Here is a 26495-nt window from a genome sequence, read left to right as displayed (position 1 = left end):
GACCACTGGGATGTAGAATCCATTAACATGGGCTGAGGGAATATATGAGGACAGGCTGAGGGAGCTGGGATTGTTCAGCCTGGAGAAGAGGAGGCTCCGGGGAGACCTAATAGCAGCCTTCCAGTACCTGAAAGGGGTCTACAAGAAGGATGGAGAGAGACTGTTTGCAATGGCCTGTGGTGATAGGGCAAGGGGCAATGGCTTCAAACTGGAGAAGAGATTTAGATTGAATGTTAGGAACAGGTTCTTTACTATGAGGGTGGTAGAACACTGAAAGAGGTAGCCCAGGGAGGTGGTTGGGGCACCATCCCTGGAGATATTTAAAGTGAGGCTCAACAGGGCTCTGGGCAACCTGATCTAGTCGAGGATGTCCCTGCTGACTGCAGATGGGGTTGGACTAGATAACCTTTGGAGATCCTTTCTAGCCCAGACCATTCTATGATTCTGTATTTCTATGGGGTTATCATTCATAGTTGGGGAGGCAGAAGGTTTGGAAGCTAATTCTTCCTTCAATTTCGGTAAATGAACCCCAAAATTCAATATCAAGGCTAGTCAAAAAGTTAAAAAAAAAAAAAAGAAAGAAATGTTGTTTTTCTAGACCTATTTATTTTGCTTGTTAATAGATTAAAATAGTTCCCAGCTGTGCAAAGTTCTCATTATGTTCATTACTCATAATGCACCTCACAATGAGATGATTAATTCAGCACACTTGCAGACCCTTCATTGAATGCTGTTGATTAAGCAATTATGTTAATCCACTTGTGTTTGTTTTCTCACTGCTCTGATGATGGTTGGGACCAATTTCTTTGTGGAATTAGTCCATGTACGTTGCTAGCAGTTTTGCTAACATTTGCAAAGGCCAAATCCACCATTCACAAACAATGTGAAGGTGAAAATTGCAGATTATTTGTCTCCAGTGTATTTTGGATTGCTAAAAAAAGTGCTGGACTTTATTTTGATTCCTCCTGTTTTGGGCCAGCTCCTGGAAAGGAGTAACAGATTTTTCTATGGCTGCTTTACCATTGAAGTGGTAATTTCAGGCCAAGTGGAGATGAATCTCTTCATTTAATTTGTGTGTTCTTGTATTGATTGCATGCAGTAGTTGATTTGATCTTTTATTTCCATGAGACTGGTAGCAAAATGGGGTTTAGATCTATTAGACAGATGGATATGCAAGTAACCCAAATATTACAATGTTCAGAGCCAGAGATGTTTGTAAGAGGAATATGACAGCCTCTTAACATGATCAGCACCATGAAAAATGGACAATTATTCCTCTTGTTTTACATTTTGTCTCTAATTTGATATAAAGCAGCAGATTAGTAGAAAAGTGAAGGACACTCTCCCACTTTGAGAAGATTTAGATGAAAGTGTTTTTGTCAGTAACAAAAAAAAAAGGGAAAGGGAAATACTGTGGTAGGAGAAATATGTAATAAATTTTAACAGTCTTTGCTCAGCTTAGTTGGATGGGGCAGTGGTTCTGTAAGTATATTTGTCAGCTACCTACAAAGACATTTGATGGAAATCTGTTCAAGAAGCCAGAAACATCCTGCTCCATTCAATATGGTACCACCAGTGATCATTTGTAATCGTTGTCGTTTACCGTTCCGCCAGCTCAGCCAGCCACAGTGGCCAGCTTCAGTGGAAAGGAAAAGCTGATCCGAGCTACACCTCAATAGACTAAACAGCAACCCCACAGCAGTGCCCAGCTTTAGTTTGGCTGAATCATTGGCAGATCTCATGAATAATAGACAGATGTAAAAATGCTAACAGACTTCCCACCTATCAGCAGAGCCAAACCCAAACTGCGAAACATCAGCACAAGCCAAACCTGCATGAAACTAGCTGCTCCAGTAGGACCTCTGATAACTTTTGAGTTCAAAAAATAAATATGATAAAAGCAGCAGCTTCTGGATGCAAAGCAGCAGGATTTAGTGATATCCTCTCCCAAGGCTATTTTTGCCATCCTTCATCTTTTGAATTTTGGTGTATACTCATAATCACTCCAATATTTTCTGAATGCAGAACATCACTTACCACAGCTTTTATTTTGGGAGGTCCATTTCCGTAGCAACAGCTCATAAAAGATACCAAATAAAACTTAGATCTTTGCAGCTCAGGTTGATCTATTATATATTGGTCACTGCAGTGTGCTGACGGCTTCCCTGCAATGTGGCTTGTGTCTTTTTTATGATGTACATTCTTGGTGAGTGTTGGGGAGATTGATCCCATTCTGGTATCCAGATTTTAAAACAGATGGGGGCAGGGGGAGGGGTGGGAATGCTGCAAAGGGTGCAGGCAAGAGGTGCAAACAATAAAATAAAATGAAATATCCAGAGACCCTGAGAAAAAGACTTTTGGAGAGACCTCTTCAGGTTTGTCAAAGAGGACTGAGAAGTAGCATGATGGTATTGTAAAAATACCTTCACATAAGGAAAGAACCAGCTGGTTAATAAGTCTAAATCTAGCAGGGGAAGATCAGTGTGATTAGCAAATGAGGCTTCTAAGGAAGCGAGAAGCTCACAAGGTCTTGTCTTCAGGTCAAGAGCAGATACTTTTCTAGTAATGATGTTCTAGCTAGATAGAGATTATTGGTGTTGGCAGGAGGCAACAGGGCGACATTTAATCTTCTTGGTGTCAAACTACACAACAGGTATTGCTTTCTAAATTTAAACTCTATTCATTGGTTAGGAAAGTGTCACTGAGATTGGGGGATTTAATTAAAAACTAGCCTTCTTTCCATCTAAACACGCTGAGGGGAAGCATTTCTTCTCTTTTTTTTCATTTAATTCCTGTTGGGAATTAAAGCAAAAAATAATCAAATAAAAAGGCCTGAGGGACAGTTGGCAGCCACAGGACAATCATTAACATTAATCAATACTTTATTATTTCCCTTTCCTCCAGAAAACATGATCTGGTCTTTTCCAGTAGCATCATAACTTAAAGGTAAATCACAGAACAGAATCACTTCTCTGAACACCCAATACTTTGATCTCTTTTTTCTTTCATCCCCTACCATGAGGTGAATATTCTGTAATTGTAATTGTGATTATTTTGGGAACTTTTTTGTTTGTTTGGATTTGGTTTTTTACATCTGCTTCAAGCAACTGAAGGCACCTATTGCTGTACGTGGCAGTTAAGTACGGTGTGGAATTTACTCTTAATATTCATCCACATATTTTGTGAATTTCCATATTTGAGTTTAAGCCTGGATTTTAAAGCCAGACTTGTTTAAATTCCATTGATATCTTAAACTCAATACCAGTTTCTATGTTCTCCTGTTTTAGGAAACCTGAGTTGAATTGCTTAGGAGAAAATGGGTCAGAAGTCCTTTTTGCTCCCTACAAACTGTGCTAAAATCACGTGGCCAGCTGTTACTGAGACCAAACTCCCATCAAGTTCAGCAGGAGGAGATCGCTGTAACGTAACATTAGAAATCATGAAAATCCCAGTGGGCATAAGAAGGTGTTGAAGGGGGGTCAAGGAGCATGATAGACATGAAAAGGCTTTTTTTTTTTTCAGCTGGTTCCTTTCTCCTATCAACTGTACAAAGGCAGTCGAGGGAGAGGGCAGGCGGCAGAGAAGTGAAGCTGGATTATGAAAGGGACACACTTTCCATCCATGTTCAGGAAACCAGTGAGACAAAAGGCACACAGCAGCAGCCACATGGCAAGGGGGCTTCAGAAAACAGGCTGCTTCCTCTGTTGTTTCCTCAGAAGCCCAGGATCCATCACTTAGTTTGTTTTTCCAAGGAAATAATTAAAGATGTGGATAAAAAAAAAAAAAGGGGGGGGGGTAGAAAATAACAAAAGACTGACCCTTCCTTTTTTTACTCCCCCTTTTTTTTCCCTGCTTGCCTACTTTAAGGGAAATCATTTTCATACCCCCCCTTCCGCTCTCCATACACAATGACAGCCCCAACACTGGAGCAGAGATTGGTTTACATCCCAGTAGAAGGGAATACTTAGGAAACCTTTGGCAGCATTATGGATTGAAGTGCAAGGAGATGGTTTTATCAGGAGGCTTCAAGGCTATTATTGTCCAAATAAACACTTGCTTTGCCAGACATGATCTACAGCTGCTGCACAGAGACCCTTGAATTTCATCTGAATTTCAATCTCCCTGTCCTTTTTTGCCTTTTCTACTTCACTGTTTTCAGACCTGAATAGCCTTCTGTACTGGATGACTTCATTTTTTCCATCTTAATAGGCTTTGCTAGGCTCTGACTCCTGACTTCCTGCCCACGACTCTAGTCCCCACTTCATCTAGGTTTAGGAAGCTCTAACACATTTTGGGTGTTTTGCTTTTTTTCCAGTTGTAGGGAGACAGGATGCTTCCCCAGACCTTGCTATCGTGATGCAGCATTTCACTACAGACCAGAACAGTGCTATTTCAGACCAGCAGAGACCAACCCCAATCCACATCTCCTCACACACATTAGAGATGGACAAATTGCCTGAATAAAATAAGAAGCAGCTGAGCCAAATTTTCCAAAAGAGTTGTTAAATCCTTATCGTTTTCCACTTTCCTATAGCCATGCTGTTCTCTAGTCTTGCAAAGTGACCCACAAGGGACAAAGAACAGGAGATGTTTCAGCAGCATCCCTAAAGTATCAATTAAAAAAAAAGTTAAATGAAAGGACTGAAATATTTTCGCTAAAAGACTAATTCTGAGCACTTTCAAACACAGAGTTTTGTGAAGGCATCCTCACTACATGTCCAGACCAGCACAGCAAGAGTTTCTGCAGCTCCTCCAGAGGGATTTTGCATGGGAATAGTACGTAGAGGCATCCTCAGCTGATCAGCTCTTGGCTTACAGTGTGGCTCCCTGCTGCAGAAGGCAGTGAAGTCTGAGCCCTCAGAGTGTGCAGGTTTTGTTTGTTTTTTTATACCTGAAAATCAAGGCTCCATAAGTTTTGCCTTTCAAGCCTTAATCTTTAAGTTCCTCACTTTCCACCACTTACTCACAAACTGAATGCAGTATTTCTAAACCACTTCAACTTGATATACCCCATTTAGCTTGTTAAATCTAAAGAAGCCTTTCACAGTTCTGGTGATGGGCATCAGCACTAAATGTAGCATGTTGGAGCCCCTTGCTTTGAGTTTCCTTGGGGCATAGACAAGCTACGTTGTTCCTACACCTTGATGAAATGATGAGACAAGAAGGAACCTTGTCTAACTTAGCCGATTTTGGGTCTGGGCTTCAAAAGCTGCTGTCAGCCAGGAAGGGGTAGATGTTTAGACCATTAAAATTTTCCCCTTGATTGGTCTGGAAAAATAGAGAGCCTTCCTTTCATGCTAGCAAATGCAATATACATATGCAAAATAAATACAAGTTTAGTTTCTTTCTACACTGCACTATACTACAAATAAACAGACCTGTCCTTCATGGACACACCAGCAGGATTCCTCCAAATGTGGCATGACTTGCAGAACTGTAGGACAGTTGTTACAGTCCTTGATGATGTCATCAGCAACCTCTCTATCTGTTTTCCCATGAAATTGAAGTAATTACTGGCTTATAGTTGAACCATGATCCTACAGACAGGAGAATAAAACTGTCAGGATTTTTGGTTTGTGCATCTGTTTCTGTTTTTAAAGGATATATTCCTGAGATTCAACTATATGCATGACTTTTCTGTCACCTTGTAAGAGGTTTTCAGTCTTTCTATTAAAAATAATAATTTAGAGCACTGCTGGCAAAGATAAATGCATCTAATTAACTTCCAACTGGAAGTGCTCTTTTCTTTGTGGTTGTTGTTTTATTTTGTTTGTTTGTTTTCACATGCTTCTTGTAGGACATCATAAGTCACTTGTCTTTGCTTGGCTTTTGACAAGCATCCATAGTAGAATGCTGCTAGGGGGAGGTCTAGGATGGACATTAGGAAAAACTTCTCCAAAAGTATTGTCATGGCCTGCAACAGGCTGCCCAGGGCAGCTGTGGAGTCTCCATCGCTGAAGGGATTGAAAAGCTGTGTAGATGTGGTGCTGAGGAACATGATGGTGACCTGGCAGTGCTGGGTTAATGGTTGAACTCAATGTAAGGTCTCTCCCAGCCAAAGCGATTCTATGATGCTATTGATACTCATTACTTCCATAAGATCTTGGTTTCCAATAAAATAAGGGACGATGTTGCAAAGCTTTTTATTCCTATTATGGTTTCTCAATCTCTTTGAAATAATCTCAGTATAGCCCTAAAGCAGGCTACAGTTTTTCTCTTTTGAACACTGTTTAGGTTGGTATTCCCATCACTATGTCATTTCTTGTATCATCTTGACTCTTTCTCACTCCATTTTGCAAGCACCACCATCTTGAAAACATTAGATTTGACCCAAAACCAACAGTAAGCTCCATCTGATAACGAGTCTCCATGTACCTGTGTGGTCTGATGTCAGAGAAATAGCTTGGATGAAATTACATGATTCTTATCTTTTTCCCCTATAGAGGGCATGAGCTGCTGGTTTAGAAGTTGCTTGAAGCAAAGGGAAACTGGGAAGCAAAGATTTTTCACTAAGTTTTCAGGACTTGTAGCAGATATTAGCAAGGGGCCCTAACACAGTTATTAGCTATGCAAGACTGTTGTTTATTTTTGCACAGGAACTAAAGGAGAAAGTATCTGTGCTTATTTTTCTTTACTTAGCTAAAGAAATGGTATAGCTTTTTGAAAGGGTTAAATAATTTCCTCTTTCCCTGCACTCCCAAGGCTTTTCTTGCGTGCGTGTGCGTGATGCGTGAGGTTCCCCACTAACCACAGCTCTGTTTTCCAAAAGGAAATTAAAATGAAATACATCAGGCATGCTGGGACTTCACACTTCAGAGACTTATAAAGCAGTATCGCCTCTTTAAATTGATTGTCACTTTAACTGCCCACAGCTACTCTTCAGGAAGGGAGCTTAAGGTTTTACTGTTCTTAATGGGACAATATCTCTCTTCCAAGGGCTTAATTTAGGCTGTGCTGAAACTCCTATTAAAAGCAGCACCATTAATATTTCATTAAAAATGCCTATGATGTCAGGGGAACAACAGTGAGCTGCCTGCTGTTCTACAGAAAAATCACCCTCTTCCCCTGGGGATACGTCAGCATCCCACAGTAAGGTGGGAGAAAGTCCATGAGGAATTAGATGTGCTCCTCCACACTAAGAACCTTTATCTCTTGAAGGTCTGCAGCTTTTCTTACTCTGGCATCGTTTGTGTGTGGGCAGTTAGTACTTTCATGGTAACAAGCTACAAGTAATGAAGGAGCTGGTAACTCAGGTGTAGTAAATACTACAAATGAAAATGTTCATTTGCCAGTTAGGACATGTGAGCAGGGAATTAAGGCATGCTCATTTCTCCAGTGCCCATTTCTGGATCACTGGTTCCATCTGGAATGCAGGACAACATAGGCCATATAACAAAGACATAAAACATAGAAGCTTTAACAGATAAATAGCTATAGTGTTCCAGATATACAATAAATGAGTATGTAAGAATACTATGAACTATTTATATATAAATTTGAATATGTATTAATACTGTACAGCATATCTTCAGCCAGTGTAATCTTTTGTACTCCTCTAATTAGTTATACTGTGATACTGTAATTGCAAACTCTAAGGAGTTATGACATTGTACATCATGAGAGGTTATGTTTCCAGAGTTTATCTTTAAATTTAAAGACTCTCTTGGGTAAAAGGTGGTCTTTTATTATGAGCTTGGCAAAGTAAACTGTTTGTCCACCACAAGGGAAAAAAGGGAAACAGCAGCAGGGGTACAAGGAGCCAACCTGGCAACTGCAGCCATAGGAGCAGGAACCTGAAACAAGGTGGCAGACCAAGGCTCCTGACTTGCATCCAAGTGCCCTAAGAATATTATTTCTTAAAGATCCCATCTTATTCTTAGCAAAATGAGGGAAAAAAGATCTGACACGTATATCTGAGAGTAAATACCTGTTAGCATAGCCCCTGTGAGTACCAGAGCTGCCAGCTGAAGAGGAGACAGAGCAACAATGAGCACATTGTTCTGGCAGGATGAGGAATGGGATGCTCCTCATGCAGGACCATGTAGCCTGCTACCGTTTGAGTGAAATATTACTATTTTGAAATTTCTTGTTGAATGTTCAATAGTTCAGGGAGTGCTGAAACCCTGAGGACTCTCAGGCAGGCCCAGCAGTTAACATTTTATTATTATGAAGGGATATTTTCCAGTGTTGAAGCTGTCAGCATTCATTTCTCTTTCTGGCTTTGACACATATCATCTTAGGAATTTATTTGATGGACAAACCTTATTCCACCCAACCTAAGCCATGCACAGAGATCTCACTGCCTATGAGACTGCAAGTTGCTTGCAGTGCTGAAGGCTAAGACCTGTGTATTAAAATATTTCAAGAAACTTGAAGTGAGTATTCACTGTGCAGTAACACAAAACATTTGGTCCCTTGAAACTTGTTACTTTTATCTCACTTTTTGGTCTAAACTTGTGTTCACTACAGTATCAAATTGAAATCAATTAGAAAGCTCCTCTTTCTCTAGTAATACCTATATTTGATATTATTAGATGTGGCTATTAGTCATCATCAGGCCTGCATTGCCTGCATGTCGATGTGTCAAACCACAGCCAAACAAAGACACTGGGGAGAAAAAAAAAGATATTTTCAAATTTTAGAAGCAAATGCTTTAAGTGATAATTTGTGGGTTGGGTGAGGGGTAACATATTGACAGAGAAAGGCTGCAATATTGAGAGTTTTATTATCCTAAAGTCTCATTTCAAAATTTGGGAATGTGGTGCTGGTTTATGAGTACAGGGCAGAGGGGAGTTAGTTATAAAAGAGCATTAATATAAATCATAGCTATTACAGAAATGGATAGCAGGTTATATTTAAGGTATTTCTTTCACCACCACCTCCCCTTTCCCACCATACCTGCCCCTTTTCTACCCCACCCGTCCCATTTCCTCTTTTTTCCCCCTCAAATCCCAGAGCACCTGGGCTCTATTGGAGTCTCCTCCCACCCCAGGTGTGGCCACTTGGCCATCCTCACCCACTCCCCTTTTTAATGCCCCCCAGGAAAGGCAGAAGCCCTAAGCTGAGCCCATCTGGGCTGAGGATCCTCCTCTCATTGCTGGTGAGTGCCCATGGTGCACACTGGGTGATGGTGGTGGTGACAACAAAGGCCGGGGGGCCTGGTGGCCCCCCGGTCAGATAGGGCAATGATTGATGACTACTCCAACATTATTTATGGGTGCTGGCTGGGCCTCCTTTTTGGGGCTGAGCTCCTCTCTGTGCTATCTTGGCTCATTGAGGGTCTTGCCCCCAGCTCTGGGATGGGCACAAAAATGGTGGTGGTGGAGCAGCAGCAGGGGCTGTTTAGGTAGGGTGCAGGATGGTGTAGAGGGAGCGGAAGCTGCTTTGGGAAGATGGAGGCTGGTGGGGGGAATGTGTGGGGGGGCCTTTAGAATCACCTGAGTTGGAAGTGGCCTCTATGGTTTTATGATTCTATGACCTAGTTCCATCCCCCTTGCCATGGGCAGGGACACCTTCCACTAGACTAAGTCAGCATCTTTAAGGGCATGTTTTGGTTGGTTTGTTTGTTTGTTTTTACTGTATGTAGAAATCAAAACATAATATGGTAGCTATGATGAACTGATGGATTTTAGGGTTTGAAGCTACCTTATTTTGAAAATAAGGTCTTCTCTACACTACTATGAGAAATGAAATGATTGCATGAAATCTAGGAGTGAATACAAATTATTGGTGTAAGAACCATTTCAAATCCCCCTGAATTTGTGGAAAAGGTTTAGCTATTTCAATGCTATTGCACAGCAAAAGTTAGTCTTTGCCTGAAGTGTAGGTAGTGGAAACACTGAAGTAAATTTATATATCAAAGGAAAGTTGTCTTACCAATATATTAAGTTATGTCATTCTGGAAAGAAAATTCCAAAATCCGTGCCTAATTTTGCAGCCTGACTCAATGAATTTTGAGGAAAAAGGATGGGAGGGATACTCTATGGCTAGATGATCTTCAGAGGTCCTTTCCAATCACTACCACTCCCTGATTCTGTGACAACCATTTGTTAATAGCTAGCTTTGCTTCCAAACATACTGAAACATATGGAAATAAATACTCTTGTGTCTACTGATGTATTTTTTTCTCCCAAAAATAATGTAAAGGTGATTATTTCAGTAACTTACCTCAAAATTTTCTGAGTCTTACATTTAAACAGATTTCCTTTGCAAGCCTTTATAGCACCTCAAAAATCAAGTTTGGCTTCTGAGCTAGAAAAATGGTAACTGCCTTAGTAAATGAACAACTTGTTGGAATCCTGCTGTGCCCCTGTAAGAAATAAGGGTGAATATGTGTGGGGGGGAGAAAGACAATTGCTTAATTTACTTCCTTTTTAGTAGCTCTTCTCACTGAGGTCAGAATGAAACATGTTGTGGCCCCTGAAGTTTTAGCTCTATGGAAGCACAATCAGTATGTGCTGTTCAGAGTCTGATCTTTAAGACAGAGCCCACAGTGCTGCAGAGACAATGTTCTCTGGAGTCTTCAATGAATTACCAAGAGAAGTCTTTGGATTGCAGGGGACTAACATATGATGAAGGGTTGAGAGGTACTGGAGACAAAAGGAGTGGTTCTTCATGGGACATCTGCCTTTGCTGTACGTTGTCCTGTCCTCCTCCTCAAGAGAGAGGTAGACTATATCAGTAGGATTGGAAAAAAAAAAATAAAGGCAACTCTCCATTCTGCGTTATTGCAGAAAAGTAATTAAAATCCTAGCTGCTGACTCTTTCCCTTGGGATCAAATTTTTACTGGAAACGAAAAGGAAAGGTGGTTGAACTGTGGAAACATTTACCAGCTGCAGGTATAATACTGTGTCTGTTGTCAGAGTGAACATTTCATTGGTTTATTTCTGGAGGATTATTTAGAGGGTTGTGGTCTTACGTCCAGGTCTCATGAAGAAAAAAAATAAAAAAATATAGCCTATGAGGTGTGCCTTCTTTCTACAGAATAGTGATTTGTTATGTGTTTGTCCGAGTTAAATATAGCAGCCAGTCATTCTGCACAGTCCAATATTTTATCCTGCTAAGTTTTTAAAAAGAAGGGGGGGGGGGGGGAGGGGGGCTGGAAAAAAAGAAGAAAATTCTTGTTTGTATAGATGAAAAAGTCAGCAGAAAAGCTGCTGTTGTTTCCAGGCTGGTTCAGGTGCTTAGTGTTGTCACATTCAATAATCAGTGAACATGATCAGATAATTTCTGGTGTATTTTATTGCTCTCTTTTGACTATTTTCTTGCCAGTGGTGATTCTTGCTCCAGTGAGCTGCTCAGCTTTGGAAGTGATCTGTGTTCCTTGCTGCGTTCAGTCACTTGAACATGGGAGAAGATGCACCTGGGCAGCTGATGGATCCATTTAGTGTCTGACTGATCACCACCAGATGCCATGGGAATCGGCACAAGCAAATGTTGATTTGCCAGCACAGTTGTTATCTCGTGCTCTGAGGTGGTTTCTGTGTGTGTAACTGGTCTGTGCCTTCCAAGTGAATTGTGGGGACTGTAGAAGAATTAAATCTTTAAGGGGGGGGGAAGATGTGTATTGAATCCACATTGATTTCGTGAGTGGGAGGAGAAAAATGCAGATGACTTAACTGATGTTTGCTGCTCTTGACACGAGGTCCTGTGTCAAGCTGCTGGTGCTGCTGCTTGAGGTTGACAGATCTCCTGGGTCAGGATGAAAGAAATAATACAAGTGTTCTACTGACTAGTAACTGAACAAGTTTTGAGGATGAAGCAACTTAATGAGCAATGTGAATGGCGATTTCATGTTTTTAATAAAATTTGGAGTACTTCCTTGGATATCTTTTTTGTTCTTGAACACATTCAGCTCTCTATAGCTGCTGCAGGAGACTTCAGTTGTGATTACAAGCTTGGCTGGGAAATACCAGCTTAATAGCAGTATCTCTGAATGACATCCAGCAGAGATATTTATTTTTCCTCTACAAGATTTATTTGGCTCCCATCCAGGGCTCAGCCTTTTCCCTGTACTGCTTGAATTTTCCTGGAGTTGCCCACTTTCCCTGACTGCCTGCATTCACAGCTCTGGTTTGAGCAGCCAAGTACATCTCTCTGCACAAAGTGGCCTGCCGTTGATTTCAAATAGTTTTTGCTTAAGAAACTAGGTTTGTGACACTTCATACTCTCACTATGCAACATATATTGGCACACTGAGGTTTCTTCTTAGATTCAATTTTTGCTCTCATCCTTTAAGTTTTCATTGCAGTTTGTAATAGGATAAAGACACATAGAAAAATACTGCTGACTTTGGGCATGAGACTGTTTACTTAAGCTAGCTGAATTCCATATTTTGGTTTAATAATTGCAACCCACTTCTCTTGCAACAATTTAGTGAACCCTGCCTTTTTTTCCCCACTGAAGCCCAAAAAAACTATTTACATACCTCAGTGATCCTCAGGATAAATACTGATGTGATACTCTAATAATGGGAATCACTGCAAAGATCATTGATTATTTTTTTCCCCCCAATGATCTCAAAATCAAGACTATATAGTAAAGGCAGTGAGACTTTGCAGATGGGAAGGAATGAGAGAGGAAGAGAGATGATTTCTGAATTTAAGGTGCAGAAATGTACCTCAGTTCACTTCTGTTAAGTGGAAATGATAGTGAATTAAACAAGAAGTGAATCTCCAATACTTCCTTGGACTTGATTAGAAGCTGTAAATGCACTTTTATCTATATAAAGATGAAATGCCAGAAAGAGGGCTGTGCAGCACTGACATTTACTCTGGATAGCTGAAGGTGAATGTATTATTTCTTCTGTTACTTGTCTAGGGAATCACATCACACAATGATAAATAGCATTTAGGATAGGAGAGAGGCTATGCTGGGCCCAGAAGGATCTTTACAAACAGTTTCTCTGGAAGCAGATAACCTTAGAGCAAACAGATTTCACCAAAGCCCCTGATATTCCTGTTCTCTTTGGTGAAGACACTATTTTCTTAGAGCTGAGGAAAATAAATTGGTTTTATTAGTTGAATTTCTCTGGAATAAGGAGGATAAGAATTTCATGGTGTCTGTAATTTTCCTTCTGGTTCCAGACACGTGATAGGGAAAAAGGAAAAAGGAGGGGGTGGCGGGGGGTCTGGGGGAGAAATTATCTGATAAGTGGCCTGATAGGTGTGATTCTTACACCAAGGGAACTATTTTTGGTTTTCTATGATTTCTGCACTAGTTTTCTTTTCCCTACTTGATCAAGAAGGGCCCTGTTACGGGCCTGATGTTTTTTGTGATGATGGTTTTCTGGCTACTGAAGCTGAGCTAGCATGAGTTAGCTTTTCCAACTTTACCATTTATGATTTAAAGTTGCACTAGACCTCTTGCTTAATCCAGGGGAAAGTACCATTAGCAGGAACATACTTTGGTTTGCAGTTTATTTTTCTCTGCTTTCCCTTCAAACAAACCAACATTTTCTTTGGTGCTACTGAACCTGAGGATGGTATTTCTCTGGAGTCTCCTTGCTACTCCTGGTGGGCTGGATGTGGGTTATTACAATAAACAAAACGAGATGCTAGAAATAGCTGGAGCAATACCAAGTGGTGGGCTACTTATTTCTTAATCAGGCTCATTAAATAAACAAAGCATCAGGGCTGAAAAGTGAAAATCTAATTATCTCTTCATTATCTAAAGCTGCTATTGAATCATGAACTGTGAAAATCAAGTGGGGCAAAAATCATGTGATTTAATTTAAAAATGTTGTGTATTAGTTTTGGAAGAATAATCTACTGATGTGGCTTGAAGGTAGCAGTGTGTGAGTCAAGAGGTATCCTGGTTTAATGCTGCTCTAAAATCTAGACTCCAAAACATAATTATGACTACTTTCCTCTTTCATTGGCTGGTAGTTTTCTATAGGTTTTCTTGTTCCATTCAGGAAATGTCTGTGCTGTTGAGAGTGATCCATGACTTGAATTTCACGTGATGGAATACAATTTTGAAGAAGGCCTTTACATATTCATCACTCTGGAAGTCATGGAAGCATAGAATGGTTTGGATTGGATGGGACCTCCAAAGGTCACAGAGTCCAACCCTGCTGCAGTCAGCAGGGACACCCTCTGCTAGAGCAGGTTGCACAGAGCCTTGTGGAACTTGATATTGAATACCTTCAGGGACAGTTCCTCAACTATCTCCCTGGGCTACCTGTTCCAGTGTTTCACCACCCTCATGGTGTAGAACTTGTTCCTAACATAGAATCAATAAGGTTGGAAAAGACCTCAGAGATCATCAAGTCCAACCTATTATCTAACACCTCATGACTAACTAAACCATGGCTTCAAGTGCCACATCCAATCCTTTTTTTGAACACCTCCAGGGACGGTGACTCCACACATTCCAATGGCCAATTATTCTCTTTGTGAAGAACTTTCTCCTGACCTGGAGCCTAAACTTCCCCTGGCACAGCTTGAGATCTCCTCTTCTCTCATTTCAAACCATTCACCCTCACCCTATCACTGCAAAATTAATGCCACAGATCTTTCTTAGTGTGCCAAATCCTCAGTTGAAGCAAGAAATCTGTCAATTAATATTTCAGCATAAGCATTCCTGTGCCTCTCACCAACAATCAGTTTCAAGAGGATCTGTTTTCAACCCAGCTTCTGCCCAGTCCATTAAAAGATGTCAAAAGCTCATTTCATGTGTGGGCAAGGACAGCAAGGAGGTTGCATCTCTGGAATCTTTGTGTCTCATACAGTCTTACAGTATGCCTGACTCCTCCAGACACAGTTGTACTTGATGGTATCTCTCAAGGTTTTATTGATTGCTGATTTTTGGGCTGGATGTCTAGCTTGTTGGCCAAAACTAACCACTTATGGACGGTACAATCTGTGTAATTCAGTTTGACAGGGCATCAGCAGGGTGGGTAAACATCTTCCTGCAGCACCATTGCCTGTTATTTCCTTTTGCTACAATGCCATTGTGATGAGAAACATTCATGGTTTTTATTCTACTCCACAAAAATGGAGTTTGTTAGCAAGGACGGGAAAGTGCTTCATCTTCAGGGCGTTTTTCCCCTCTCCTGTGGTAAGCATTGACATTTATATATGTGTATACATGCACACACATATACACAAACACATAAATATATATTGTTTTTGCCCAGCTCTGAAAAAAATGTTCTGCATCTGGTGCATGAAGCCACATTTACCACGAGCTGGAGAGAAAACATATTAATATGAAATCAAATATTTGGCTTGTTGGATGCAAGATGTAATTACATTCACTTGAATGCACTTACACCTGGGAAAGAAACCATACTTTGGGGGGGGAGGGAAATAATTTTCAAAGATGTTTTCATGTCTATCCTGGGAGAGAACAGAAATGGGGGTGACTTTGCACTAAATATAATGATCTGCTTCTTTTTTTAAAAAAAAATCTCTGAAATTTATGATGCCACAACTCAAATCCTTTAATTATGAAGTAGCTTTTGCAAAGAAGTTTTTTTCACCTAATTTGCACATGTTAGGTTCATGGAGCAACTTTTTATTTTTTTTCGCTAAGGATTTAAAATACTTTGGTAAAGAAAACATCCAAAAATAGGGGACTAAAGATTTTGGCTGCTCTCTGATGCCTGGCAGACCCCACCTCTTGGCTTGTGTTTGTTCATAAATAATTTTAACTGCTTTCAAGATGTGGAAGATGAACCTTGCTGAGGACAGGGGAGGGTGGCTCTTTCCTGGGAGAGCCTTGACAGTGTGGTGCAGGATGCATAGGCAAGTGGGACAGGAGCTGCCACAATGCACAGCTCGTGAAATGAGGAGAACTGACCACAGACAAAAAAATGTGTGGAATAAATCCAGTCCTGAATATCTTTGGTAAAAAAAAATAGTCATTAATGCGCTTGGGCACATGCTTTAGTATAAGCAGCCTGATTGTTTAATATTGATAGATTTTTCCCACCTTCCAAAAACTAAGCACAGGTTTAATTGCTTTGTTGGACTGAAGCCTGAGATAGGTGAAATGAAATGTGGCAGGGAAAGTAGATACTTGCCTTTCTAGATGGATTTTTCACTTCATATTGCTTTTCCTTGGACCTCAATATTGCAGTTTCATTGCTAGCTGTAATAATCCTTGATATCAAACAGAAGCAGGAAAGGATTTTATTTTCACACACAGAATCACAGAATCACCAAGGTTGGAAGAGACCTCAAAGATTATCAAGTCCAACCCATCACCACAGAACTCATGACTAAGCCATGCCACCAAGTGCCATGTCCAATCCCCTCTTGAACACCTCCAGAGATGGTGACTCCACCACCTCCCTGGGCAGCCCATTCCAATGGCGAACGACTCTCTCAGTGAAGAACTTTCTCCTCACCTCAAGCCTAAACTTCCCCTGGCACAGCTTGAGACTGTGTCCTCTTGTTCAAGCGTTCTCAGCCAAATTTTGCCACCTTAAAAGCTGCAACTGCATCCCAAAGCAGAGGAGATTTTAATCAGATCTAAACGTGCCCCTGAAGATTCAGATAAGTTTTGGTTTGTGAAAGTTATTTTCAGTAGTTCTGAATTTTGGGGACTAAAAGGGAAATCTTCTGTTTTTATGGCTTCAAACCAAACCACTCTGAAGTTTGGTGTAATGCTCTGAACATCTTTTATTTTGAAGTGAGCTATTTCAAAGTAGCTGAAAAAAAACTCATCCCACCTTGCCCCCTACCATCAATCCCTTCTCCAAATTAGAAGGGAAACTTTTGAGTTGTTCTTTAGAAAACAGCATAAAAATAAAAGAAATTTTGAAACATTCTAAGCTCCCTGAAAATCAGGTCCAGTGATTCTGCACAGGACCATGATGTCTCAGCTCTGCTCCCTGCAGTTGTATCTCAGGTTCCCTCTGAACTTTCATGCAGCTGGAGTGGAGCTGTAACAATCTGCTGTACCATTCTCTGCTTTAGGATTGCAAGATCCAAGTCCCTGGCCATGTCTCCAGTGTGCTTCTGAACTTGCTGGGGTCACTTGGAGTTGTTGGATTGCTGCCTGGCTACTGATCCCACCATGTCCCAAGGCCCGAAAAACTCAGGAGCTGAAGGTTTCTCTGTATACAAATAAAGTAATCCAAATGAGACCTAAAAGAGGAAGACTTAAGTCCTGACATGTCATTCACCTGCAGGCTCTTGTTGCTAATCTTTTCCATTTGGCAGTTCAAGCAAAGAAGGTAGTTCTGTTCCCTTGCCAGTGTTTGCAGAGGTCTGTCCTATCTTGCAAGTTCACAGAATCATAGAATCACAGACTGGTTTGGGTTGGAAGGGACCTTTAAAGGTCATCTAGTCCAATCACCCTGCAGTGAGCGCGATGTTCACCATTTCCCGATTCATGAAGGTTTCACGAGTCCCCTTTAACTGTATCTTTATTTTTTATTAGTTTCTTTTTTCTTTTTTTTTTTCTTTGTTATGTTGGGAGAAACTTGTTTCTCCATCCAGGAGAGAAAACCTTCTGGATTCATACTTTGGGACACTGGTGTGTTGTTCAGACAAAAAAAATGTTTCACCTCTAATCCACACAGAGATGGTTAAAATTCAGATAGCTCACAGCTACAAGTGCTCTTCTTAGCCTTTCTCTCTTGATTCATTCATAGATAAAATGACTTCAGATATTTGCTAGTTTCACAGCCCACCTCCCAGCCCATCCACCCTAGTTTTGTAAGGCTTCACTCATTCATCTTTAAAAACATTTATTCATACAAGTAAGAGTCTTTCATTGTGATCTGGCCTTTTGCATATTTTCTCACTTGGTAATTTTTGTGAAGTATATTTTATTCTAGCAAGGTCATTTTATTCTCTGGCGCTCCATCTGTCTTCCTAGGTGCTTTTTCATTTTGCTTCTACCCTAAAGATGAAATGATTACTTAATTTATTTCTATGGTCCTGTTTTCTGGTAGCATGTCTCTTTTGGAGAAGGATTACTTGTCTTCTTCATCGCCATATTTCTGGCTCCAGAAGATCTGCAGTTGTGTTACTATACCTGCTCCTTCCCTTGAGCATTTTGTGTCTTTGCTAGCTCCGCCTTCTGAAATCCTTCCAATAATGCCTGAAGTTCTGTGGGACTTTTATGTGCAATTTTAGATGAGATGTTTTTTATTGTTTTTAAAAACGTGACAAGCTTGAGTTTTTTAATATGTGTATATATATCTCTATATATCTTTAACTTTTTATATGTCTCAACTTGAGATGTGTGCAGAACCATGAAAAATCTCCATACTGTTCAGCTGAAGATTTCTGCAGGCTAAAATTCTTTGCTTGCTTTTCGCCTTTCACTTATTTAAGCTCCTCTGACTTTTACCTTCATGCTCCTGTTAAGATTGTAAAGTATATTGAGTCCAAAATCACTCCAGAACATAAACTTGAGTCTTGCAATAACCTTCACGTCTGCCAAATACCTCACCTTTCACTCACTTCAGGTCAAAGTGCAGACAAAACTCTAAATACAGCAGCTCATCCTATCTATTTACCTTAAATAAGAGCTGTTTGGATGATGCATACAAAGAAATTGGTGCTCTGCTCCTTGAGTGACTTAGCTGAAGAATACAGATGAAGAGTACAGAGTAGGAAGATGTATTCCTACCAATCAGCGTATACATTAATGCTTGCCCTACCTAAGCCACTATCTCTTTAATTGCCTTTATGATCTGTTATTGGTGGTGGTGCTTTTCATTATGAGAAAAGCTTGAACTGGCTCGCAAAGTTACGTGGACTCTATGTAGTCCAAACTTTTGACTGTATAATCTATATGGAATAGTAATTTACTTGCACAAGTCAGTTCATGTTCTGGATACCAGCAAGGTGGAGAGCAAAGGCAAAGATTTTATGAGCTGAATGAGTCCAATGGGTTTTGCAATATTGGCATAAAATGTGAATGATTTTCCATAGTGAGACACATACGAGATAGACACTGACAGATATGAGAGGACTTTGGGTGATATCCATCAAAGCCATGAGATTGCCATTCATAAATCTCCCTGTAATTTCCTCGAGGGCTGTTGGCTGTTGTTTCATTGGCCTGATGCTGTGCAGTTTACCACTGTTGGCATTTATGCTGTGTATGTAATTTTGAGCTGGATAGTCTTGAAACCATTTAACTTGTGGAAGTAAATTGCTTGGAGCACTATGAAAATATCATTGAGACTGTGTGGTTTTTAAACTCCTTTTCACTGCACTGTGTTACTGAATTATTTCCAGCTGCTTCCAGACACTCCTTGTTGCCTTGCAATAGTAAATCTACAGACCCTGTGCCATTCAGGTGATGTTTGTTTGTTTGGAGACAATGCAAGTCTTCCCAAAACTCTGCTGAGAAGTATTATTAGTGGTGTTCCTTGACATAGTTATCTTGCTACGCTGAAAAACATATTTACATTTAGTCACCCCTGAGGTTTGTTTTGGAAATGCTAAATATTATGATACAGGTACAGCCTTTTCCCACCTTATCTCCAAGAAAGTGTGGATTGCCAGGTGACTCGGCTGGTGCTTCCATATAACACAGAGAGCTCTGGTAAAACTTCTCATGAAACAAGCAGCTCAATTTAAGGCTGATGAAAAATCCAGAGTTCTTGGAATCATCAGTAATAGAAAAAACTGGTGATGCTGCACCATCTTTAGGAAGCTGTTGCCCCAAACATTAATTTAGTTCATTGTGGTTAACCATGTTCTGGCTACTGACAAAACTTTAGGCTGTTGGCACTGGGGCATGTCAAATGTGGAGCCATGGAAAAGAACAGTACCTTTGTTACCTTCGCTGACAGAGACCTGGTAATAGCTAAAGAAATCCAACCTTGGCTTGCCTTCCATGAGCCAAAATACAGACAGGATTTAGATTCTGCTTCAGACTATTCAGATCTTAGCAGAGAATTTGCTTTTGATGTATTTTAATGATAACTTAAAAAGAAAGGGATGATGAACTAAAAGTCTGAACTAAGTCAGGTCAACTCACTTTACTGGATGTGGTCTCGCTCTGTACATCAGTCCAAAACTTCTCCATGTGAAAATATTCCCATAAAAACTCATGTTGGTAAAAGCCTAGTGCAAATTCACCAGGTCTCCTTTACTGTTGCTGCATTACTTCCAAAAATAGATTGTTTTTAACTTTTATGAGAGACTTGTTCTAGCTGAATAAATATAAATTGCCAATGATAATAGGAAAAGAACTGTTAATTGATTTTAAATACTGGTGGTCTTGTGTGGTGCCAAAATTAATGACAATGATAATATATTTCTGCAGCCGTTTTTTTTAAAATTATTTTTAAATTTTTTAGCTCCAGACCACCTTACAAAATAATTTAAAGAGAAGAGCAGCCAAACATTGGGTAAAATACGGCAGTTGCTGTACGGCACACAGCAACGCTAGACAGCATTTCAGGATGGTTTTCCAATTGAAACTGCAGGAGGAATATTGGGAGAATGTATTACTGAAGCTGGAATTTGTCCAGATTCCTCGGATTTACACACTTTTACAATGCTTTCTGGGAGATCTTTAAACATCAGGAGCACTCAAGATAACCATCTAGGGTGCCTGGCTAGTGCTCTTGCTGTGTTCCAAATAGAGTGTCAAAAATAGCATGCCCAGGATGACACTTTTAGCAACCAAAGCTGGCAGAATATTAATAGATGGTGAAAGTCTCTGCTCTCACCAAACCACTAAAAGTGTGTTTTCAGTTGCAAGTGTTTTAAAGTGGTTTGAGTCCTGATGGCTTGTTTGTACAATGGGAACTTTTAAAACTGGCCTCCAAGACAGTCTGAAGCTATTGGTCATCTCTTCCATTTTCTGAAGAGGGGAAAAAAAAAATGCAAAAATGCCAGTGTAGTTATTTACTTTAGGATTTCTCAATATTTCCTTGTGGGACCATTACTCAGGGAAATCCAAGCTCCTGCATGGGTAGTGTGTGTGCTGCTTACAGGGGAAGGATGGCAGTGACATCCAGTTGAATCTCAGCTCCTCTGTTCTTGCCATTGCTGATCTGGACATGTGCCATGCAGAGCCTCACAAACCTGTCACATATTTCAGTAGCTTTATTTGCACTTCCAGGGGGGCTGAAACTTGCAGATTTTTTATCTCCCAAAAGCTGGAGTTGTGTTGATTTCTCCTGATGTCACAAAAACATTGCTTCTGCTTTCTCCTTGTGATGGAGTTAGTCTTCATCAGTTTGGAGTCAATTGGCATCCTTGGATTATGGCCTTAAGAAACCCTGTGTGGGTTTGGCCAGGAGACCTGATGGAATTTTAACCCCAAGGATTGCATCCTTCCACGCTTCAGAGCATTGATCACCACCAGTGCTTTGATCCCATCTCTGGGTGTCTAAAGCCTGCACATGCCCTGGGCATGTTTTTTTTATTAAATACTCTGCTTTTGCTGCATTATCCCTGTTGGATGGGAAAATTTCCCAGCTTTCTCCACTTAAGAATATAACACTGGTCTATGTGTTGGTGAAAGGGTGTGGACACCACTGAAAAAGGTTTGTAACTGATGTGAAAGAGCAGAGTTCCCTTGGTGCTCCTGCTCAGCCTCCCCAGTTACTGATTTCAGCCTCACTGCTCCCTCCACCTCCACCCAAGGAATGAAAGAAGTAAAGTGACAGTGAGGGTAAGGCAGACACAGGATCTTCCAAACAGTCTAATCCTCCTCCCGCAGTGTGGGCAATTACGTGGCACTTCTGTTTATTTTAACAGACTCTTATCTCCCTCAACAACTCTGTTAGTGACCTCACTCTCCCAGAGGGCAGTTGTGACATCATCAAATGGTGATACTGCTTCCTGATAATTTTAACCCCTGTCATAACCAGTTATAAATTTATAGGCAGGCCTTGGGTTGCTGTGCAAACTTCAGAGATATTCAGATTTTCTCTTTGTAGAGGAGGAGGGCATCTGTTTTACCTGGCTTGTAGGTGCACATTGGACAAAACATGGGTAGCAAATAAAGTTTGTCAATCCCAACACCCATGTGTTTCACTAACCAAGAGCATGCTGAGGAGTTAACATTCTAAATATAGCTAAGTTTTGGGGTTTTTTTTCCCTTTTGCAACAAGGTTTGGCAGCTTGAGAAGGGTGAAATGTGCAGTATCACCTTGACACTGGACATGCTCAGATCATGGCATTGCCTCAGTAATATTAGCAATTTAGAGCCATAGACTTACCTCTGTTTAAGAATGAAGGATCATGACTTGGAAATCTTCCAGCTTCTGGATCTGCCACTCCCAGCCTCGATAACTTGGCAGTGGTTGCAGTGTTGAAGAGATGCATGCAACCTCTAGTAGAACAGCAATCATTTCTAATAGGAATTACATAGCTTTACATTCCCAGGTTGACTGTGAAGAGCTGGTTTGATGATATTTTGCATAATTCAAATTACAGTCCTGTTAAGCTCATCTTGTACAATGAGCTCATTGGCAGGAACATCTGAAAAATAAATAAATCACACCAGTTAAACTGGAAGGTTTGAATTTCAGCTCAGACATTCCAGCCATGTATTGTTCTGGCAGTGTTTATCTTTCTATCATCCTGAAAGCATCTGCAAAATAGAAGGAATGGATTGTTATCTTTTTTTTTTTTTTCCTCTTACCCACAGAATGTTAAATAATTTATTTTGAATACAAATAATCAAAACCTTTGTAGCCTACAGAGAGAATTTTTATATGTGGCTCCAACCAGGTAGAGAAGGGTACAGCATTTTTAGGTGCTCAAGCTGCTAGAGGTGAGAGTGTTTTGCCTTTGCTTATGTTCTGTACTCTTGTAGTAAATGGGCCAGATTCTTCTCTAATACATTCTTCTACAATGCATTATCCTGGTGTAGCTGTTTGAATCCAAGGATGGTTTTCTCTATTCTTGCATGATTCAAGTAGTCATTCAAAGTGATACAGCTTTTGGACATTGCTATGCAACTACAGCCCTCACCTGTAAGAAAGGCAAATGCCCAGAAGCAAATGGCCCAATGTGTGTTCTTAAAAAGCTTCTTTCATTCCTATGAAAACTGTGGCTATTTTGCTCTAGCTTTGTTTGAAATAAATTGGTATTGTCCAGTTCAGCAGGTGGGTAAAATAAATCAGAGCCTGTATGAATCATAGAAGTTCAAGTCAGAGTTGAGAGTTGACTAACATGAACAGCTCTGGTCACCATGTTTTGTTCCCTGCATTTGTACAGAAGAAGGAGAGCCCCTACCCAGGAGGACTCCAGAAATTAGACATCCTATAAGAGTATCAGCTGCTCAGTTCTTTCAAACACATTGGCTGATTTGGGAGTTAAATCTCTTTTCACTCTCACTTTCTGTAAGATTTTGATGTAAGATTTTGATGGTCATGAATATTGGCTTTTGGTTTGAAACTCTAACCAAGAGTAGATGGTATTAGTTATTCTTGAGTGTGCAAAAGCAACACAAGCTCATTGCAGAGAGCACTTGGCACAGGAATATCAAGTGTTAGTGCAACTTACTCCAGCTGAGAGTCATTATTTCCAGTGGCAGTGGAAAACCATTGAGAGCTCTCGTGGGAAATTGTACAAAATATTATGGCAGGAATAATATTAACCATTGCCACTGTTTTATGTGAAATTTCCAGTCACAGCCAAACTTCACTAGGAAATTGCTCCAAGATTTTAGAAAATGACACTTTTGCCACCCGTGATTTTCACGACGTAGGAAAGGAAAATGTTAAACCTGTTGCTCTATCTGTTCTCCTGCATCCCACTGTAGGGAGATAAAGGAGAAAAGCTGTTTCTGTGAACTTCAGGACTGCTGCTGAGGAATGGAAAAGACTCCCTTGTAAGGACACAGCTTTAGAATCAGGGGGAATAAGGGAAAAGGAACACTAAAGTATCAGTGTAAAGATCTAATCTAAATATTAAAGCTGCTTCTTTAGAAACCAAAGAGGTGTAAGTGCACTGGGATACTAGGTCATGTATTAAACTGTCTAAATAAACAAAACAAAACAAAACAAAAAGACTGCTTTGATTTCAATTTAATGTGGACTTCAACCCATAGACCTGAATGAGAAGCTCGGGATCCATCTAAAATGAATTGGGTCAGTGAATCCAGATTATTCCCACTGCTTATTAGGTAGAAATGAATTATTATAAACCTTCTAAGGAAAATATAGATCCTAGGAAGCCTCATCCTGTAAAAACCCCAGTCTTCTTCCACATATCCCTTCCAAACCCAGGGCAATCTATGGTTCTATGTTGGACCTAAAGTACTGCACCATCCAGTGAGGGGTCTCATCAGGATGTGGTCTTAGATTGATGGTTGGACTTAATGATCTTAGAGGTGTTTTCCAACCAAAGCAATTCTGTGATTGCATGTGGGCATGTACTTTAATATTTGAACAGATTCTCTTCGTTTCAACTGGTATTTCTTGTGAATTAGACAAAAACTCTGCTCAAGCAGGAAATTATTTTGCCTATGACTTTTATTTAAATAATTCTTCTGGAAAAAAAAAAAAAAGAAAAGAAAAAAAAAGGGCGACAACAACCCACAAGAACTAACTGCTTAATGAATGCTTTCTGTTGAAAAACACCCTGAAGAATGGCCCACATTTGACTCTAATGGCACTAGCAGTAATCCAGCAAACAGTGCTTCACTGATTCCCCTTTGCCGGTTCAGCTGAGAAGCAGAAATAGTGACTAGAAAATGTAATTCAGCTCAGAGGTAAAAATTAGGCTTGTTAAAAAGCACGATTGCTGCATTTGTGTTTTTCAAAGCAGTCTATAGTTACTGTTTGGAAATGCATACCTCCCCCTCTCCACCACCTCTCTAAGCCTGCAGTTTTGCTATCATTAATAAAGCCAAAAGGGAGAGGTGGGGCCACATGTGGTGTCAATACACTTTAATTAAGTGTAATAATTCCCCTTTTCCTGAGGTAGACGTGCTAAGACAGATTTCTCTGCGGAGATTTATGCCTCACCGATGTATTTCTCAGCTTTTCACTCCTCTCCATGTGCAGAGCATCAGTGCCCTCTTTGGGAAGATCACAATTCTGCAGGACTTCTCCAGAATGATGCCTTCGAGTATTTCCACACTTTAAAAAGGTGTTTTTAGAGAGGGAAACCCCCAAAGCAAAGAGCCTTTCAGTTTGAGCTCCATCTCATAAAACATATAGGGAAGCCTTAGCTGGTCTTCAGCTTCTCACTGTGGAATCCATTCTCCATGAGTCAATGAATAATTTCACTCTGAGAACATCCTGAGTGCATTTTAATACCTGCACAGTCATGGTGCTGTCTCTAAAGGTTTTGTCAGGCTGAGACACGATGGACTGCAGCATTGTCATGGTCAGACTTTTTACCTGTGCTCACTCTTCATTGTCATCTGGCCTGAGGAGAGGAATCAAAAAGGTATCCACCAAGACAACATGTGGCTATAAACACGGGGCAGATTTGGGCTGGAATGCTGATATAGTCAGATCCTGCCAAATTTCATGGGATATACGTCCTTCAAAAATCTCTATCTAGATAGTTAGGCATTCCATTTTTCAGCATGCACTGAAATCACCAATTGAGGTATAGACCTTTGCTATTTAGGTTTTGGTCTTTCAGGGATGCATCCAGGAACATTTGTCCCTCCTTAAGAAGAGGACACACAAAATTGCCATGTGAAATTGGCAAACTCAGTCCCAAAATATAAGGCTGTGAGAGGATCAGTTTGTTGTGGGTTCTTTTTAGTAGGTATTTAGATCTTGTATGTGACTGTAAAGTTACTGAAAGTTTCTGGTCAGCATCTGTGCAGGTCACAGAGAGAAGCAGGCAGCGAGGGAGCTCCTTGGAGCATCTCCTGAGGAAGCCTGGGCAGCCCAGGAGGGAGGCACCAAGCTCTGTAAAGCTGAGCTTTCCGGGGAAAGGGAAGGCTGAGTGGGAGGGAGGGGATTTTAAAAGTGATCAGAAGCCGATAGCAATGCACAAAGCTCTGGATTAAAGGCAGCGCTGCTCGCTGGAGGTCACTTTTCATCCTGAAGGATAATTCTTGCCTGCTGCTGGCTTAAAAAAACGCCATCTCGCATTCAACATCTGTTTTAGCAATCTCTTCCAAAAACAAAACAATATTCCCCCAGCGCTTGTGGTACGACAACACAGTCCCCCCTGCTCCTGCCTGATAGCGGGAAGTGCCCTGCTGCGAGGTAAACCTTGCCCTGTGTTCAGGGGCTGTATTATCCCCCGACAAGGCACGGGGCTCTCTCACTTACACATTAAATACTCGGCAAGGATTCACCTGGGACCAGGAATGAACAATTTTGCTGAAGCGAGGAAACCTACAGGAAAGTCGTAAGCAGACAGAGGAGGGTTCAAGGAAGAAACGGATCCTGCAGAAGCTTTTGCATGATGATCAGTATGCATCAGATAAGCAGGAACTCGAAAGTTAGCCAGCTCTGGCTATGTAGCAGTTTGCAAGCACTGGCAGACCCTGATTAATCCATTGGATATATCATTTAACCCAAAGTTTAAGTTTGCTGAATCCTTGTGCAGCAGAGCTGCTATATAAAGTGTTACTTCAAGTCTCA

This window comes from Dryobates pubescens, chromosome 20 (assembly GCF_014839835.1).
Source record: "Dryobates pubescens isolate bDryPub1 chromosome 20, bDryPub1.pri, whole genome shotgun sequence".
In the NCBI taxonomy this organism is placed as follows: domain Eukaryota; kingdom Metazoa; phylum Chordata; class Aves; order Piciformes; family Picidae; genus Dryobates; species Dryobates pubescens.
The sequence above is the reverse complement of the archived record's forward strand: the minus strand, read 5'-3'. Positions refer to the sequence as shown.